We start from the raw sequence: 14,257 nt of genomic DNA on the forward strand, positions 1-14,257 counted from the left end.
TACCGTATTTTTCGCACCATAGGACGCACTTTTTCCCCTCCAAAAATGAAGGGGAAATGTGTGTGCGTCCTATGGTGCGAATGCAGGCTTTTGCTGAAGCCTGGAGAGCGAGAGGGGTCGGTGCGCACTGACCCCTCTCGCTCTCTAGGCTTCAGGAGAGCCCCACAAGCTCGGGGGACAGCGGGGAGGCGGAACGCCGCCATCCCGCTGTCCCCCAACTTGGTTAGAAGGCTGGCGGGGGGAGAAGCCTGCTCCTCCCCGTCGCCAGCCCCGCAAACTCGGGAGACAGCGGGAGAGGCGCAGCGCACCCTTCCTGCTGTCCCCCGACTTGGCTAGAAGGCTGACGGGGGGGGGGAGAAGCCTGCTCCTCCCCGTCGCCAGCCCCGCAAACTCGGGATACAGCGGGAGAGGCACAGCGCGCCCTTCCCGCTGTCCCCCGACTTGGCTAGAAGGCTGGCGGGGGGAGAAGCCTGCTCCTCCCCGTCGCCAGCCCCGCAAACTCGGGGGACAGCGCTGGGCTCCCGCTGCTTGCGGAGAGTTGCCTGCATGCTGAAGCCTGCGCACGCTGAGCTCAGCGCGTCCAGGCTTCGCGGACCTCTCCGCAAGCAGCGGGAGCGCTCCCACGGCTTGCGGAGACTTGCCTGTTTGGGGGCTGGGGTCGGGGGAAGCTCGAGCTTCCCCCGTCCCAGCCCCGCGCCTGGGGGGAAAAATAATTTTTTCTCCTTTATTTCCCCCCAAAAAAACTGGGTGCGCCCTATGGTCCGGTGCGCCCTATGGTGCGAAAAATACGGTAGGAGCGAATAGTGTGAGGCCAAGTTTGCTGATGACACTAACAACAAAATGAGATTGTGAAGAGCTCCAAAAGGATCTCTCCAAGCTGAAATTTTACTGTTTCTCTTTTGGTGCAGCTGGAAGTGATGCTTCCTAACTTCCAAGTAGCCTCTGTTGGGGCTACCTTTGAATGATATCTGTGGAGGTACACTTGTGGAAAACGTTGTATCAGAATTCTTCACCGGTGTGAAGTTTCTGGAATGATACCATGAGCAATGAGTAAAACCGTAACTCTCTGTGGATGACCAATTTTGACTTAACATTTATCACATATATGCCTAAAGGAATTGTTCAGGAACATTCCTGTTGAGGCAAATGTTACATCAGAGTGTTGTTCATTTGCTTTTATGAGCCCTGCAGGGTGGGAAACCATGCATGCATAGTTGAAAGGGCTGGCCTCCAGGGCATGTTGGAACAAGCACATCTGAGCACTACCAAACACAGTCTATGCCATTCCCTTCCCAGGCACATGCAATTCAGTGCAAACAAGCGTAAAATGATAATGCACATTGGGGCAAAAAATCCAACTTTGTGGTGACAGACAAGGACAGAGAACTTGTGGTTGTGTTGGATGATTGCTCTGTTGACTCGCCAACCCTCTCCTTTTAATGGGCCGTGTTTCCCTCTGGGAAAAGTGAATTCTGTGTTCAGGATTGTTAGGAGAAAGATGGAAAAAAATAAAACTGCCTAACTCAAGGTGCTTTTATGCAAAACATGCTGGGGAAATGACTGTGATTGCTTCTGGCTGCCAAACGTTATTGTACAAGTTTCAGAAAAGGGCAGCCCAAATGATCAAGGGGCTGGAGCGACTCCCCGAGGGGGAAAAATTACAGCATTCAGGGCTGTTTAGTTGAGAGAAAAGGTAAGAGGAGACCTGACAGAAGTGTATACAATTGTGCATACTGTGGGTAAAAGTTATTCTCCCTCTTGCCTAACACTGGAACTCCTGGACATCCAATAAAACTGAATACTCGAAGATTCAGGACAGACAAAAGCACTTATCCGCACAGCGCACAGTTAAACTTTGGAATATGCTCCCACAAGAGATTGTGACGGCCACCAACTTGGATACAACAGCAAAGTTTATTAAATTTGTGAGGTCCATGCCTTTACACAAAATACCATAAAACATTATTAAAAAGATAAACAGTAAAATTATAAAAATAAGCTAAAATTCATGCCATGCTGTCCCAGCAAAGGAAACTACCCAAAAAGCCCCACCATACAGGAAAGAAGATACAGCAACAGGTTAGGAGAGCAATGGGAGGGACCTCACCATTTCATCCAGGAACCATACCCTAGTTTTCATGGCCTTCATCACAAAGACCGCTACCACGTGAGAAATCCGTGGATCAGCGTCCACCAGTAAAAACTTTACTTGGTCCTCAGAGTTGACTATTGATTTGGGAATAGTTTGTAACATTGCATCCCTGAAGGCCGAATAGATGGGACAATACAGCATGTAATGTGTGAGATCCTCTTTGGTTCTCATATGACAAGGACATATACGCTGCTCTACTGGGATTTTTGCATATCTGCCTGACAGATAGGCCGTAGGAATGGTTTGAAAACGGGCCATAGTGAAAGCTCTCCGAAGGGTGGGATTGGTAATATTCGCCAAGTAATTGGCGCAGGTTTTGACTGTTTTCAGTCGGGGAAACCAGTGGGAGGACCCTGGGTTCTGTATGATTAAACTTGGATGATTAAAAAGGAGTTGAAGACAAATTCATGGAGGGCAAGGCTATCATTAGCTTCTAGCCACAATGACTGTGCTTTGCTTCCACTGCTGGAGGTGATTTGCCTCTGAATACCAGCTGCTGGAAACCACAGGGACAGCGCTGTTGCGTTCACTTCCTGCTTGTGAGCTTTCCACAGATGTTTGCTTGGTGTCATCCAGATCCAGCCTCCGAGGAACGTATTGCAGTGGCAACAACAGCTGTGGCGCGCCTCTTGGGGACCAGATGTTTCGTCTCCTCGGCAGCCACCCCATAGCTGTCAACTTACAGATTTGAAAATAAGGGACCAGCAGCCTCAAAAATAAGGGACCAGCAGCCAAAATAAGGGATTTTAGTCAACCAGCTCCCGAGCCAAAGGCAGAAAGCCCAGTCAGCCCAGCAGCTAAACAAAGCCTCAAGTGGTGGTTCCCACAGCGCAGCAAACTGGCAAAGGGGGAGCAGCAAGGAAAACCACCGTCACCTCTCCGCTGGGAAGCGCTGAGCAAAGGCAAGTCCCCAGGCAACGCGGCCGATTTGATCGGCACAAGGCATGCAAGCTCCACCCCCAGTCGTTCTTAGACTCCTTATTGGGTGAGCAACGCAGCCAAGCAACACAGTTGGAGCCTCCCTCCTCCCTGGCCGGCTGGGAGGGAGGGAGAGGAGCTGCTTCCTTTGAAACCCGGGAAATTGAAGGGACATCATCAATAAGGGACAGCAGCGGGACATGGCGCTGGGATAAAGGACTTTCCCGCCAAATAAGGGACGGTTGACAGCTATGAGCCACCCCACCAAGCTGCCTCTAGAGTGGCCTCTTGGCAAATAGGAAAAGTGCTGGTCTCCTCCCACCCTTAGGGAGGAAATGGCAGAGGCGGCCCTGGCATGATTCAGAGCGGCCCCTTTCTCCCCTGCCTTTGATTCTCACTTCAGCCATTGGATAAGGTTGGTTTGATCCCCCACCCCTTGTTCCCAATGTAGATCTTCACTCATCCCTTGTTCCCGAGTGGGGTGTGTGTCTGCCATTTTGTGGTTCACCTCAGGTGACAAAATGTCTTGGGCCCACCCTGGTGATTGCGGACTTACCTCATCTGAACCTTTACAGACGTTTCCTTATTGAATTAAGCACATTCAGTGTTTCTGCTCCCTCTTCTGCTACTCCAGTCTATGACTTGGACAAGGAGACGTGACGTCGATCACCACCTTGCTGCATCATGCAGTCCTATTTTTCCTCTTGCAAATGCCATGTGCTTTCTCCGTTATCTGATCTCGGGGCCTGTTCCCAGATGCTCCTGCTTAATTGGCCAAAGGACTGTACAATTCATTGAGCAAAAACTGCTTCTGGGCGTGGAAAGCTGGCGAGGAAAGCAGTTGGCTGATTCATGCGGATGAGTCAGTGTCTGGTCAGCATCTTGTGTCAGGGTGCATAGCTTTCCCTTCAGCAGCAGAATGGCTTGGAGGGGAAAATACGCCTTGAAGGTGAGGCACTGAAGATGGGAGGCATGGTGGGGTAGTCATAGGCTGATTCTGCTTAGTGATAATTCATCTTGATTAATACACATTCAGGTTTGCTCCTGTTTGCCCTAGCAAGAGATGCGTGCTGCCTGCACCTCCACAGAGCTGCAGGTTCACATCTATTTCAGCAAAAGCATCCGGCTGCAGAGACTTTGCTTTTGTGCTTGTAGCGGCTGATTAGTCATATGACCCTACATTTGCCATCGAGCAATTCAGAGACTTGCTGCTATTTTTGTAGACGGCCTGGATTTTTGTTTTGCAGAGATGTGGACACGAAAACCTGGAGGATAGGAAGAGATGACTTGCTGGAACTTCATTCCTGTCTCTTCTTGTTTGATTTCAAGCCACAGAGTCCGCTTCCTCCCTCTCCCTTTCTCGAGATGCTTCTGAGAGCATCAAATGAAATAACATCTTCTAGGACTGTCTGAGGAAAAACACTCGCTAGACTCACAATACTGGAGAGAGATAGAGATGGATGTAAACTCTTGCTCCTTGTGTGCATGTGTGTACATATTCTAATATTTATTGGTACTGATTTGCATGCACGCATGCAAGTTGAAATTTCTACATGCTACCAAGGGAAAGCTCAAAACTGCCGACGCACAAAATGGTAACATCCAGGCTATTAGAAAATTCAGGTAGATTTAACTGCTTGCTTGTCCTGCTCTTTGAGACACCAAAGGCAAAAGGAATGGTGAATTTCCAGAATTTTTTTTTATTTTTTGGTGGGGGGCAGAAGGTTCAGACCTGCATGAATGTCAGCCTTGTTTGCAATAAGGCATACAGGTGTGCAAGTGTAACTAAATCAGGATCTTACCTTTTTATGAAGACAGTCACAGGTTTGCAAAGAGCAACATGTGCATGTAATCATGACATTGCTGGGTCAGATCCAAAGGTCAGTCTAGCCCAGCCTTCCCCAGCTGAGAATTATAGAATTGTAGAGTTGGAAGGGACCCAGGGGTCATCTAGTCCAACCCCCTGCAATGCAGGAATCTCAGCTAATGGCCATCCAACCTCTGCTGAAAAAGCCTCCAAGGAAGGAGAATCCACAACCTCTCAAGGGAGTCCGTTCTACTGTTGAACAGCTCTTACTGTTAGAAAGCTATTTCTAATGTTTAGTTGGAATCTCCTTACTTGTAAGCCAGCACAACCATTGGGCTGGTGGGAGTAGCAGTTCAAAACATCTGGAGAGCACCAGGTTGGGGAAGGCTGCTCTATCTAGCCCAACACTTTCTTCCCATCAGCTGACATCCAAAAGCAGAATGTGAAGGAAGGAGATGCCCCTTGACTTTTTCTTGACCATCTGGTGGTCTGTGGCAGGGTGGCTACGACTCAGCACTGAAACGGCCAGGTCTGCTCTGAACTTGCAGGATGGCTGGGAGTTTGCCTGATGGTGCATCCCTTAAACAACTCCATTGTGGCTGTGGATCTCAAGCCAGCCTGGCTCTCCCACAGCCATAAAGAGGTAGTGGGCCCGTTGGGCACTGCCTGAGGAGTCAGGCAACTTGGCCTTGCTTTGCTGCAGCAATGCCTCTCGTTTTCTTTCCTATGTTGCCAAGAGTTCTGCTGTGAACAACGACGAAGAGATTCTGGACCCTCCAAACCTACTCCCTTGCCTCTGGGGTGCCAAATCGGGGGAAGGGGTGTGCGCAACAACCCTTGCAAAATGGTGCGAAGGCTGAGAACTGAGTGCAATCGACAACTGTTCTTGAATGAAACCCAGCGCTGCAGTGAATGAGTCCTGATCCAGATCTGTAGGGAAGACAGGATGAGGGAAAAGGGGAGCACTCGGGTTTGTTCATGTTCTTTCATGGTGACCCAAAGATCTTCAAGCTAGGCAAAAGGCTGCACAGTGCCACAGAACTGTTTTATTAAATTGTAAAGTTGGGAGGGACCCTGAGGGTCATCTAAACCAGTGGTGTCCAAACTTTCTTTTTTTAGGATTGAAGTTGTTGAGGTTTTTTTAGGATTTTACCCCAGGAAATAAACTGCCACAGGGGCTGGATTAAACCAACCGCCAGGTTGGATTAGACCCCTGGAACGGACTTTGGACATGCCTGATCTAAACCAGGGGTCAGCAAAGTTTTTCAGCAGGGGGCCGGTCCACTGTCCCTCAGACCATGTGGTGGATCAGACTATATTTTGGAAAATAAAAATAAAAAGGAACAAATTCCTATGCCCCACAAATAACCCAGAGAGGCATTTTAAATAAAAGCACACATTCTACTCATGTAAAAACACCAGGCAGGCCCCACAAATAACCCAGATATGCATTTTAAATAAAAGGACGTATTATACTCATGTAAAAACACGCTGATTCCCGGCCCGTCTGCGGGCTGGATTTAGAAGGCGATTGGGCTGGATCTGGCCCCCAGGCCTTAGTTTGCCTACCCATGATCTAAACCAACCCCCTACAATGCCAGTAACAGCTGAAGAATCCTTGACAGATGGCAGTTCAACTTATATTTAAAAATCTCCCATGAAGGAGAGTCCACTACCTTCCCAGGAAGTCTACTCCACTGTCAAACAGCTCTTACCATTGTAAAGTTCTTCCTAATCTTTAGCTGGACTCTCATCTCTTGTCATTTGAATCTACTGGAACAGCAGAAAGCAAGCTTGCTCCATCCTTTTTGTGACAGCCCTTCAGATATTTGAAGATGGCTCTCATATCCCCTCTCAGTCTCCTCTTATTCAGGCTAAATATCCCCAACTCTCTCAATTGAACTTTATCAGACTTGGTTTCCAGACCCCTTAGCACCTCAATCGCCCTCCTCTACACAGTGCAAACCTTACAGCTGCTCAATATCCCTCTTCAATTGTGCCTAGAATTGGACACAGTATTCCAGGTGTGGTCTGCCCAAGGCAGAATAGAGCTGTACTATTCCTTCCCTTGATCTGGACACTAGACTTCTGTTCATGGGATTGCATTAAAAATGTAGTGGTAAACGCAGGCAGCAGAGGCTGGGAAAGTTGCATAAGCTTAGGAATCAGGAGGAAGCATGACTCTGTGGAATTTGAGAAGCCTCTTTTGCTTGCTGTAATGTTTTTGTTGTTGACTCCCACAGCTTCCTTCCTGCCCCAACGCTACACACCCAATAGGTTGTGACGGTCCTGCTCTATCACATCGGCTTCCTGGGCTTGGCAGGGCTTATCACATCACATTTGGTGGCTTTTAACCAAACCTGACTGACAAACGGAGGCTCAAGAAGCAGCTTGTCCCTTCAAGCTTTGGTTTTAGCCAGTGCTCAGAATAGCTTTATTCATGGCTTATGACCTAAAGAAACATGACACACAAGGGAAAAGAGACAGGGAGGGAAGACGAAGAGGAAAATCAAAACTCATTCACTGATTTCTGAACTGTTGTTCCTATAATGGCTAGGGGGCACAGTTCAGGGTCGTGGTGAAGAAGAAGAGGAGGAGTTTGGATTTGATATCCTGCTTTATCACTACTCTAAGGAGTCTCAAAGCGGCTAACATTCTCCTTTCCCTGCCTCCCCCACAACAAACACTCTGTGTTTAACCACCGCTCTTAACCACTACACCATAGCTCTCTGATGTCTGATGGAGGTGAGCCTCTAGCAATGAACCCTGCAGCTTCCTCTCTCTCTTCCACTGAGGCCGCCTGATAGAATGGCTGTCCCCAGGTGACAGGTGAGGGGAGAGGAGGTTTGAAGGAGGCAGAGCATAGCCATCATGACTAGTAGCCATCAGTATAAGGTTACCAGATTTTTTTTCAAAGAATCCAGGGACACTTTTTTTTTAAAAGAGAAAAAAGTTATTAAAAAAAGTTTTTTGTTGTTTTTTTTAAAGTAGTAATATCGTCTTTTCTGTAGTCTCCTCTGTCACGCAGCCTTTCTCTGGGCCCTGGCCAGCTGTATTGGAGTGCTAGCTGCCGTGGAGTAGGCTCAGGTCGGGCCTGGGCTCGGCCACATGTCCTTGCCCTCCCGGTGCTCTCCTACCTCTCCTCCTCAGCGGCAGTGGCGCGGCAAGGTCGGGGCTCCCCTCTTTTTTCTCCTCTCCCTCTTTATCTCTCTTCTTTCTCCTTCGCCTCTCCCACTTCTCCCTGAGTTGGCTCCGGGGTTTTCCTGGCCCTGGAGAGCTGGGCAGTCGGCCGGGTGCTCTAGCCCTCGGCTCAATTTGGGTCACGGGGGGGTGGGTCAGTGGTTCCCCCAGTTGACGCACCAGGCATCCCCGCTTCCCCCTCACCAGTTGCAGCAGAAGTGGCAGTCTCAGCAGCCCAGAGCCAGCCTGGTAGCACAGTTGGCTCTGGCTGGCTTCAGGAGCTGCTCGCTGCCATGGCGCCCGCCATTTTGCCTCGCCGGAAGTCCCCATATGATGTGTCTTGTGCCGTTGAACCAACCACGCAACATTCATCCCCTACTAATAAATCTACAACACTTAAAATATACATCTGGGGACATTAAATGAAATCCGGGGACATTCCGGGGACAGATTTTGTCCGGGGACAGATTTGTAAATCCAGGGACTGTCCCCGGGAAAGTCTGGTAACCATACACCAGTAGCCTTAATCTCCTCCATGACACCTGGGAGAAACTCTATTTGAACTAAATGGGATTAACTTCTCCACCAACCGGCCAGGACTGTTCTGTTAAGGAATTAGTCCTGAAGCAGTATTGCCCTACAAAGCACTCAGCAGGAAGACTGGATTTATATAATGAAATGGACTTAAGTGACAAGGCAGCATTTCTTCCAACATACTGTACTACAAATTAAATTAGGGCAATCCTCATAATAACCTATATTTGATATCAAAGGTTCCTGTTTGAAAACCTTCCCCCTCCCCCTGTATTACACACTGCAGAAGGCTCTACTCTGCCTTCTGTAGCTGTTTACTCTGCAATACCTTCATCTCTGGTTTTTTAAACTTGATAACATTTTGCAGACAGTTATGTTTCTCAGTAAATACATGAGCAGCTGCATGGTGTAAATTGTCAGCCTGTGAGTGACTTGGGTCTCTGCATGTGGACAGGGAGGACATGTCATCATGTGGATCAGAGACAAGAGGCATCCCTTTTTCCGTCAGAGATCTGAGACTCCCCAGGAGGAAGCTAAATGCTGGAGGATGGCAAGAAGTCTTGCAGTTTCCATTCACAACATTTTAGGCAGGTATCCACAAATGGCAAGCATCAGAGTAATAATAATAATAATAATAATAATAATAATAATAATTTATTATTTATACCCCGCCCATCTGGCTGGGCCTTCCCAGCCACTCTGGGCGGCTTCCATAGAAACCAAAAATACAGTAAAATATCACACGTTAAAAACTTCCCTGAACAGGACTGCCTTTCCCTGTCAGGTAGTTGTTTATCGCTTTGACATCTGCTGGAAGGGCGTTCCACAGGGCGGGCGCCACTACCGAGAAGGCCCTCTGCCTGGTTCCCTGTAGCTTTGCTTCTTGCAATGAGGGAACCGCCAGAAGGCCCTCGTCGCTGGACCTCAGCATCCGGGCAGAATGATGGGGGTGGAGACGCTCCTTCAGGTATACCGGACCGAGGCCATTTAGGGCTTTAAAGGTCAGCACCAACACTTTGAATTGTGCTCGGAAACGTACTGGGAGCCAATGTAGGTCTTTCAAGACCAGTGTTATGTGGTCTCGGCAGCCGCCCCCAGTCACCAGTCTAGCTGCCGCATTCTGGATTAGTTGTAGTTTCTGAGTCACCTTCAAAGGTAGCCCCACGTAGAGTGCATTGCAGTAGTCCAAGCGGGAGATAACCAGAGCATGCACCACTCTGGCGAGACAGTCCGCAGGCAGATAGGGTCTCAGCCTACGTACCAGATGGAGCTGGTAAACAGCTGCCCTGGACACAGTAAAACAGACAGTGAATGACCAGAGATCAGGAAATTGGGACTGCCCACAGTCAATAGCTGTGGCATATGGAACATGCCCTTTGGCACCATGGGACCCCTCACAGCTCCACCGGAGATGCCAGAAACCAGGACAGCACTCAGCCCAGAATACTTTTGGGCTCTGGGCGGAAATACATGTTCAGATGTCACAGGAACTGCCTCGTAGCACTTCTCGCTTTGCTGTCTCAGTCGATCAAATCTTTGAGCTGTTCAAGAGCTGTGTCCTCCTACCCATCCCATTGCTTGTGTTTTCACTCAATCACTTTTATGCCTTTCTCCCAACATGACAGGCCCAGTAACCATGATGCCAATCCATAAAGCAGAACGAAATTAGGATGTTAAAAGCCCCATGTTATGTTGCTCGTTTCGCTTTCTGAGTACGTAACGCAACGATGTTTTTGCAATTCTCTGGGAGCTTGCAAGTGGCTGAGCTGGGTGGGCTTCACAAAGGAGGGAATTTCACAAATGTGCTGCCACCTCTGAGAAGGCTGGCTGTACGCTGAGATGCAGCCCCTTCTTTCTCCCAATGGTACCTGAAGTGAGGATTGCTATGTGCACCATGTGTGATCATCCCAAATGTTTTGTGGGCAAAACCCAGCTTGGATACAGGGGTGCATGTGACCATTAAGAGCAGGAAGCATCCTGACTACACAAGTTATAAATTCAGCCAGTTATAAAAACAGTTAGAATCTGAAAAATATATGTGGTGTGAATACAGCGCTAGTAGGATTTAAAGAGGCACTGTAAAAAAAGAAAATAAGTATTGTTTATTAGAAATAATGGGAGTAAGGAGGAAAAATGGCAATACGAAAGAAGGGAATGTGTATTAAAGGTATAACCACGGATGATTGTCAGAGACGCTGAAGGAAGTAAAAAAATAACTATGATTTGTTGTATGTGGGATTAAATGAATAATCGGATGGAAATTTATAAAATGTATAATAATAAAAATTATTCTAAAAAAAAAAGAATCTGGCCAGAGGGTGCTCTCAGTCAGCTCCAGGATTGTTTCGAAAGTACTGATTGGAGCATGTTTGCACATCAAGATCTACACAGACGCTGTACTTTCTTCTATCAAAGTATGCACCGGCAATATAACAACGGAGAGGTGCATTAGAGTTTATGGGAACTGTAAACCCTGGATGACTGCTGAAGCAAGGTCACTCTTGAAAGCTCAGAAAGGCCCAACAGAGACTCCATTTCCTCAGGGTCTTGCAAAAGAATAATGTTAAATAACAATTGATGAACTCCTTTTACCGGTCCACAATAGAAAGTGTCCTTTCATATTGTATCACAGGGTGGAATGCTGGCTTGACAGCCACGGACAGAAAGTCTCTACAGAGGGTGGTGAATACAGCACATGATCTCATGGGCTGTCCCTTGAGTCCGCTAGATGACATTGCATGGGATCGTTGCCTTAGGAGAGCGAGAAAAATTCTCAGGGATGATTCACACCCTGGCTATCACCTCTTTAATCTTCTACCCTCGGGCAGGAGATATAGAAGTATAATCAGCCGTACCAACAGGCTAAAAAATAGCTTCTATCCGTGGGCTGTTAGGCTGTTGAACGGAAAATAACATAGCACAATTGACTTGCGAGGTGGTGTGTTGTTCGATAAGAGACTGAATGTTGGGGGGGGGAGGCTCGTTTAATTTCATTGTACACAGGTTGTACAATGACAACAAAGGTGGTAATAAATTAAGAAGAAGAAGAAGAAGAAGAAGAAGAAGAAGGAGGAGGAGGAGGAGGAGGAGGAGGAGGAGGAGGAGGATACCTGAAGGGTTTTCTTTGCCTCATGATCTTGACACCAAGCAAGTCCAAGGTTGTCTATTTGGGAAGCTTTTCTAGGGCACCTCCAGGTGGGTGTCTTCTTGCTGGTACAGTGGTACCTCAGCTTAAGAACTTAATTCGTTCTGGAGGTCCGTTCTTAACCTGAAACTGTTCTTAACCTGATGTAACCCTTTAGCTAATGGGGCCTCCTGCTGCCAGCGCACGATTTCTGTTCTCATCCTGAAGCAAAGTTCTTAACCTGAGGTAATATTTCTGGGTTAGCGGAGTCTGTAACCTGAAGCTTCTGTAACCTGAAGCATCTGTAACCCGAGGTGCCACTGTATATGCAGCAGTAGCAGCAGTAGCTTTATGCTTCTTGACCAACTACTTGATACTTGACGATCTACTTGACCAACTACTCGGCTGTCCTTCCACCCACTACATGAATCTCCTTCAATTCTCCCACATTACTGACTCTGCTGCAATCGCCTCCTTTGATTCTCCCCAGGCCACTGTTCCGCCCCCACCCCCTGCTCCCTTTCCCCCCCACTAGTGAAAGTTGGTTGCACAATGATGCCATGCAGCCCTCACCGTAGGCAAGTCCCACCAGGGAATTCCAGGAAAAAGGGAGGAACACTCCCCCCCCCCCAAGTTTATTTTTATTTTTCCAAAACATTAAGAAAACAAAAAGTTAAAAATAGACAGGAACTCCTTATTCTAAAGGAGCCCTGACCTTTACTGGCTGTTCTAAGATTGATTTGATCAATGCAATGTCTGTGCTACAAAAATAAAGATTAAAAGAATCAGCTTGAGGCATCTTTATAGATTTTGTGGGGCGGAAGATTTGTAGATTTCTAGTGCATCATAGCAGCTGATGCCGCAACAAATCAGCTGGTCTTTAATGGAGCCACAAAACTCAAGGTATCGGTTGTTCTTTTGGCAGATTAATCCTGAAAAAAACTAAGTTACTCACCCAAACCAAAAGCTCTTGGATTTGATTAATTACGATAAGCACGTTGTTCCAGTGTGCTTTTCCTGTTTACTTGATTGCCTTTTCAGATGGCTCGCTTGGTCTGTGGGGCCAGGGCAGTGTCGTCATAAGGAGAGACAGCTTCTGGACTGATGCACTTATAGGAGTGAGTTTTATAAGCCAAGCTAACTACGTCAGTGCGAAACTCTTATGTGCAGCAGAAAGTGGTGTGTGCAATAGGCTCTCTGTTTTTCTGCCAAAATGTTTCCAAAGAGATCCTTGTTTGGAGAAGAAAAGCAGTGTGGACAACAACCTGCTTGTCTCCCTAACCACCTCTCTCTGCCTGCCCATGTTCCATGGCTGTAAAGTGGGGATAACACACAAGGCTCTCTCCTGATTAATACTGATAAAGTCTAGCAATCATATCCAGCAGAGGAGGGTGACCAAGATGATAAAAGGTCTGGAAACTAAATTTTATGAGGAACAGTTTAGGGAGTTGGGTCTATTTAGTCTAGAGAAGACTGAGAATAGTCATCTTTGAAGGTGTTGTTGTTGTTGTTGTTGTTGTTGTTTAGTCGTTTAGTCATGTCCGACTCTTCGTGACCCCATGGGCCAGAGCACGCCAGGCACTCCTGTCTTCCACTGCCTCCCGCAGTTTGGTCAAACTCATGCTGGTAGCTTCGAGAACACTATCCAATCATCTCGTCCTCCGTCGTCCCTTTCTCCTTGTTCCCTCCATCTTTCCCAACATCAGGGTCTTTTCCAGGGAGTCTTCTCTTCTCATGAGGTGGCCAAAATATTGAAGTCTCAGCTTCACGATCTGTCCTTCCAGTGAGCACTCAAGGCTGATTTCCTTAAGAAGGGATAGGTTTGATCTTCTTGCAGTCCATGGGACTCTCAAGAGTCTCCTCCAGCACCATAATTCAAAAGCATCAATTCTTTGGCGATCAGCCTTCTTTATGGTCCAGCTCTCACTTCCATACATCACTACTGGGAAAACTATAGCTTTAACTATACGGAATCTTTGAAGGTACTTTTTACCATATGTGGTGGGAATCTAAGAAAGTAAAAGACTTCTGGGAAATGATTTATAATGATTTTTTTAAAATGTTGAAATATATATTTGTAAAAAAAACCCAGAAGCCCTTTTACTTGGTATAGTAGAGGGGTCAGTAGCCTTTTTCAGCCGTGGGCCAGTCCACCGTCCCTCAAACCACGTGGTGGGCTGGACCATATTTGGGGGTGGGGGAGAGAACGAATTCCTATGCCCCACAAATAACCCAGAGATGCATTTTAAATAAAAGGACGCATTCTACTAATGTAAAAGCACACTGATTCCCAGACCATCCGCGGGCCGGATTGAGAAAGCGATTGGGCTGCATCTGGCCCACGGGCTTTAGATAGCCTACCCCTGGTATAGTAGGTACAGAGATTCACAAGCATGATAAAATTTGTTTTTATATGCGACAACTGCAGCAAGAATACTATTAGCCCAGCGATGGAAGCAGGAAGAACTACCAACAAAAGAAGAGTGGCAGATGAAACTGATAGACTATGCCGAGTTGGCGAAATTAACTGGGAAAATTCGGA

This window comes from Podarcis erhardii (assembly GCF_964252035.2).
Source record: "Podarcis erhardii genome assembly, chromosome: 7".
Classification (NCBI taxonomy): Eukaryota; Metazoa; Chordata; class Lepidosauria; order Squamata; family Lacertidae; genus Podarcis; species Podarcis erhardii.